Here is a 6366-nt window from a genome sequence, read left to right as displayed (position 1 = left end):
CCCTCACACAGGCTCCCTCTGTCCCTCCCTCTCGCACACACATGCTCCCTCTCTCTAGTACACATATATACACCCTCATACAGGCTCCTTCACTCTCTTGCACACACACACACATTCCCTCATACAGGGCCCTCTCTCTTGCAGACACACTCACACAAGCTCCCTTTCTCTCTCACACATACATCCTCACACAGGCTACGTATGTCTCTCTCTAACGCAGGCTCTGTCTCACACATATACAATCCCTTCACACAGGCTAGCACCCTCACATACACACGATCCCTTTTTCATATACACAAGCTCCCAATCTCTCACACACATACACACTCCTTCACAATCTCCTCATATAGGCTCCCTCTCTCTGAAACACACACTCAAGCATCCCCCCTCGCTCGCTTACCTCCCATGCTCTCTCTCACACCCTCTCCCTGCTCTCACCCTCCCCTCCCCACACCCTCTCCCCTCCCCTCTCTCACACACCCTCCCCTCCCCCTTTTACACTCTCACACACACACACACACACACACATTCTCTCTCACCGGGGCCTTTATCTTCACCTCGAGTGGAGCAAACTCTGTTCGCAGCACACGGGGGCCTTCCATCTTCGCTGCAAGAGGAGCACACTCCATTCACAGCACACAGGACCTTCCATTTTCGCCGTGAATGGCGCACCCGGACCTTCATCTTCACTACGAGCAGAGCACGTCCAGCGGCACACGCAGGCTTTCGTCTTCACGCGCTCCGTTTGCGGCATGCTGGGGTCTCTTCTGCTTTTTTCTGCATAGAATTTGGCAATTCTGTGCAGAAAATGGCAATTCTGCACGGGGGGGGGCTATTCTGCACAAATTCTGCACTCCGCAGTAGCGCAGAATTCCCCCAGGACTATTTTATTGGATTCTCTCTGTTGGAATATCCCAACTCTCCTTTTTCATTAGTTTCCTTCTGAACTTTCTGCTTCTGTGAGACTGTCTGCTTTCCCCTTTGTTCTGGTTTAAAAGCTGCTCCATCTCACTTTTAAAGGTTAGCACCAGCAGCCTGGTTCCACCCTGGTTAAGATGGAGCTTGTCCCTTAGGAAAAGACTCTCCCTTCCCCAAAAGGTTCCCCAGTTATTTACAAAACTGAATTCCTTTTCCTTGCATCTAATCCATGCATTGAGAATTCAGGGCGCTGCCTGCCTTTGGGGACTTGTGCAAGGAACAGGGAGCATTTCAGAGAGTACTTCTTTGATTGTTCTGGATTTCAGCTTTCTACCTAAAGGGGTCATTTATCAAAGTGCTATATGGTGTTTCTGCATGCAAAAAATGCCTTTAATGCATGCGAAAGCACCATAACTCATGGTGCTATGCAAACTCACAGTTTTGTGAAGCTGTATCACATGGCTTTAACTACACCTTTTTCATTTGTGTAATAGGGCTTTATTGCATGGTGTGATGTTTTTGCAAATGCTGTTTTCAGTTCCTGGAAAGCCAGTAAGAACTGACTATAGCCACTGGGGAGGGGGGGGAGAGAGAGAGAGAGAAAGAAAGAGAGACTCACCATAATGCCCTCACACTAGATAGGTATTTATATGTCTATGGGAGGCCCACCTAGTAACTCGAGGTGAGGTTTAGGTATTAGTTTAGGGGTTAGGGGCCACTTTGACATTCAAAGTGAGACGTTTCCTCACTCCAAAGGTCATCAAATGTTCACAAGTCTGTTCGTACATCTCACATGGAATGTCAAAGTGGCCCCTAACCCCTACACTAATACCTAAACCTCACCTTGAGTTACTAGGTGGGCCTCCCATAGAGATATAAATACCTATCTAGTGCAAGGGCATTATGGCTAGGTGCTCTCTCTCTCCCTCTCCCTCCAAGAGTCTAAATTTGGCTTCCAGAACTAATGCTTCCATGCCTTTCCTCAAGTTCCACACAAAACATCAGATCATTCTCTACAAACTAGCTTTTACAAGTCTCAGATCCTTTCCTTAATAATTTGTTTCTCCTGTCATTTATAGTGATTTATGTACCAGTGAAATCATTTTATAATTACTGTTACACACCTTGGAGAAGGGCACCATAGAAAAGCCCAAAGAAATGAAATCTGGGACACTAGCTAAAGTGGTTGCTCCCATGGTTTCCAGGGACATGAACTGCCAAAAGAATTTCAACAATAGCAATATAAAAAGTGAAATGTTTAATTCACACAGGATTCGGAGGTATGAAAAACTGCTCATAGCATGAGTCTTCGACATGCTTTACAGAGCATAGGAAATGGAACTTTTTTTATCCAGGCTTTCTAACCTTGTTTCAAATGCAGAATTTTGTGTGTGAGGGCAATACTGCATTATAAATAAAACTATTTTAAAAATGATACAGTGCACTATACTTTCTTGGTGTTTGCTAAAACATGTTTACCCTTATAGGCTTTTACTGAGCATTTAGTGATCATTTGCTGCCATGTAAACAATGAGAAATAACATACAAAGCTATTTAAGTATTTAAAATCTTATCATGCATATTGCCAATCTGTTTTACAGACTCAGGCTCTGGAAATAAGCAAGAAAAGGATCAAATCATTCCCAACCAAACACTTCCAGAAATGTATACTGTGTAGTCAGTCTTATCTCCTCCTGTCTCCTTTTTTCCCTCCTAGACAAGTTGCTTTTATTGGAGTGTGAACAGCAAATTCCTTACATTTTACAGCCATGTGACATTGTTGTCATTGCTTTTAGCACAGGAAATGATACATCTGTTAGAAGAGAGACTGAAGGAACTCTCCCATGAGTCACCAAACAAACACTTGCCAAAACCAATTAAACCCGTGCCAAATATGACAAGTCAGTTTAAGACTTATAGCAATTTACCATATTGGAGGTGGGGTGAAGAAATCTGAATTTACAGATCATTTGAGGGGTCTTTGTTTCTGCAGCTGAATCCTACTTACTTGTTGACAGTAGCTGCCCAGTTCTTGAATTAGAATTCATGTTGAACTTTTTTTTTTTTATATTTCGTCAATTAACTGCTCTGTAAGTCATGGGGAGGGACCATTTCCGAAGCCATATACCTGCATAAATTGACTTGACTGAGAACTGGTGCTCCTCGGGCTGGCTAAAAGGGCGCGCGGGCTTTCATAGCACATGCACTTTCAGCCAGATTGTGAGGAGGCATTCCCGGAGGCGTGGTTCTGTCAGTGGGGGGGAAACAGCATGCAGAAATGACATGTTAAAATGTCTGCATGCCATCTTACCCTGCACAAAATAGCAAGTGCAAACTATGTGGGCATGAAGAGATTATGCTAGTTCAAGGAAAATTTGCACAAAGTATGTGCGTTAAAAGTGCCATGCATAGTTTCAGCTCTTGCCTGTTTAAGATTTTGCCCCCTTTTATCAGTCAATTGGTCATTGTCTGACTAACATATTTTCTATGGGCCATGCTTATGCGGTCCCTCGTTTAGCAGTAACTATAAAAGACGGGGGAAGGGGGTCACATTCAGTACCAGGGTTTAGTCAGTGCCAAGTCTCTTGAAACTGGCATGGATTCTCCAAATGGAAAGGGGAAAGTACACCTCCAGCATGCAAGACATTGGGCAGCAGTCACGCCAGGGGTGTAAGTTAAGCACTTGAGTTTTTTCAATCATCAGTTCCAAATAACCAGGTCAAGTGTTTCAGAATCAAAGTTTGCGTCAGACTTTATCTACTGCACCAAAAAGACTTCTGTTTACATCCATTTACATCCATGATCATTCACAAACATTCCAGACTTAATCTGTGTGTGTGTGTGTGTGTGTGTGTCCCCCTTGGAATTTGTCCCAGAGTTCTCTCTTCCAAGGAAGTGAAAAAGAGGGCAGAGTAGCCTAGTCTGGTTAGAGCAGTGGGCTGAGATCCAGGGAAGCCAGGGTTCATTGACACTCCTCATGATCTCAGGCAACTCACAACTTCACCCTCCATTATCAAGTGAAGGCATCATAAGTGCCATTCTAGTTGCTGGTGAAGCTTTCCCTGATGCATCGTATAGCAAAACAGAGACCTGAATCAGACTGCTATTGATTTTCATCTATTCCTGTGACTAAGTACATTGGACTTTAAAATGTATTTACTTTTCGACATTTTTTTTAATTGATTAATTGTTATATGCAAGAAAGTTTAAAAACTATATTAAAAAATTATAAAAGGGGCGGGGCTTGGGCATTCCGGGGCAGGGGAAAGAGATGTGCCCAGGTACGAGCCCAGGTCCAGTGCCACATAAATTTACTGCTGCAATGGAGGAGGTATAAGTTCAAAAAAAAATTTATAGGCATCTGTGAGGTTTTGGAGTGGTCTGGGGTAACTGGAAGGAGGGTGTAGGATAAAGAACCAGGAGGGTTGGGAGGACTTAGCAGAACACTGAGCAAACTGGTAGACGCACTAATGAAACTGGTTCTCGGCTGGACATGCGTCTGTTATAAAATACAGGCAGTTGCACTTCTGTAAACTGACTTACGCTTCTGGGTGTGCACAAGCTTAAAATTAGGTATACAGATACATGTGCCGAGGCTATTTTATAACGTGTGCGCATGTTATAAAATTGCCACATCTCTAGGCAGGCGCCGACGCACACCTGTCTATGTGCACTCGTGCGCCTGTTTGAAAGTTATCGTCCCTATCTCATTATGGATTGATGATTAGCACTTATGGACCTATGTGATGAGCTACGGGCTAGTTCACTGGAAGCCCAATATTGAAAGCTAACCGGGTATGTAAATTAGCTAGATATAACTTATCTGGGTATGTTACATGGGATGTTCAGCAGCATGACATAAAAGTCACTACGTAGCTGGATAAGTTATATCTGTCTAAGTTAGGCCTGCTGTATGGCAGATCTAACTTATCTGATTAACTTAACCGGATAAGTGTGAATGTTGTTACTTATCCGATTTAGTTAACTGGATAAGTAGCATCGCCCCATCTTCCCACTGCCCTCCCACTGACTATCCCGCTATCAACAGCCGGATAAATGCGGCGGCAACCTGGGAGGAATATGGACCACGGCAGGCTTGTGGAAATGTGTAGGAACAAGTGAACTGAAATAAGAGGAGGGTGTCTGAGAAGAATTCTGTGAGTGATATGGGCACTATGATATTTAGGTGAAGATTTGAAGGAAGAGTTGTTTTGTTGGTGGTGGTGGTGGTGGTGGTGCTGTTAAATCAATGCTGTGAACCTGTGAACCCTGATTTATTCAGTGACTTTTAATATAATTAAGCTCTGACTCTGTTAGACAAAGAGCATTGTCTATAGCTGGTCCACCATTGTGGAATTCTCTCCCATATGAACTTAGAATAGAACCTAATATTAAAATATTTAGAAAAGGTATCAAAACATGGCTTTTTAATCAAGCCTTCTCATAGCATCATTTCAATATTTCCATTTTAATTTCTATACATATTTCATTTGTTTAACAGTATTTTTTAATAAATCTCAGTAGGTCAACCAAACATCCAGCAAAAACCAAACCTACTTCAAAGACATTAAAAAGATGGATAAATCTGCTGAATATCCCTTAATAAATTTAATGAGTGGATAGTGGTAGCTTCATATATATACTATTAATAGGTACCATCCCGGTTACCAAATAATATTGTATATTATAATCATAAACATACCACCAACCACCCTATTATAGGCAGTGCCACCAAAACAATTTCTATGTGATTTGTGTTCACTTATACATGTCTGAAATGCTAACCAACATTGCAATATAAAGTCACCTGCTTACTGAATATTGTGGCTTAGTCTATTTATTAGTTTTATTGCTATTGAACTTCTGTTATTTTGCTATTGAACTTCTGTTAATTTATTGTACATTTCTTTTATTTTGATATTTTACTGTATGTTATCTATTATAATTTTATTTCGACATATTATTGTGCACTGTTTTGATGGTATCCAAAAATTGGTATATACAAATTAAATTGCCATTGCCATTTACCAAGCTAAATTTCAACGTGGTAACTTTAGGATCAGACTTACCCAGGTAAGCCTGGGTAGCACTCAGTATTGGCATTACCCAGCCCTCCTCTCTCCCTTTTTTAAATCTAGCTTAATTTTACCTGGGCAAAAATCTGCTTGGATTATATTTCGCTTGTCAGAGAGGTGGGAATTTCAAACCTGGGCTTTGTCCAGGTAATTTGCACAGTTCAGTTTATTGCTGAGATGGCTGATAGTTTCAGCTATATTGTTTGGTCTTACTCACCAGAGCTGTGATATCTCCTCTACTGATTACTCTCTGCCTGATGCTAGTGGAAGCATGTTAGACCCATGCCCTCAGCCTTCTTAGGGGAAACCCATAGGTGGATCTTACCACTGGCGGCCCTTCGCTGAAGGGTCCACTCCTTTTTGGGCCCCTTCA

The sequence above is a fragment of the Rhinatrema bivittatum genome, chromosome 1 (genome assembly GCF_901001135.1).
Source record: "Rhinatrema bivittatum chromosome 1, aRhiBiv1.1, whole genome shotgun sequence".
NCBI classification, from domain to species: Eukaryota; Metazoa; Chordata; class Amphibia; order Gymnophiona; family Rhinatrematidae; genus Rhinatrema; species Rhinatrema bivittatum.
The sequence above is the reverse complement of the archived record's forward strand: the minus strand, read 5'-3'. Positions refer to the sequence as shown.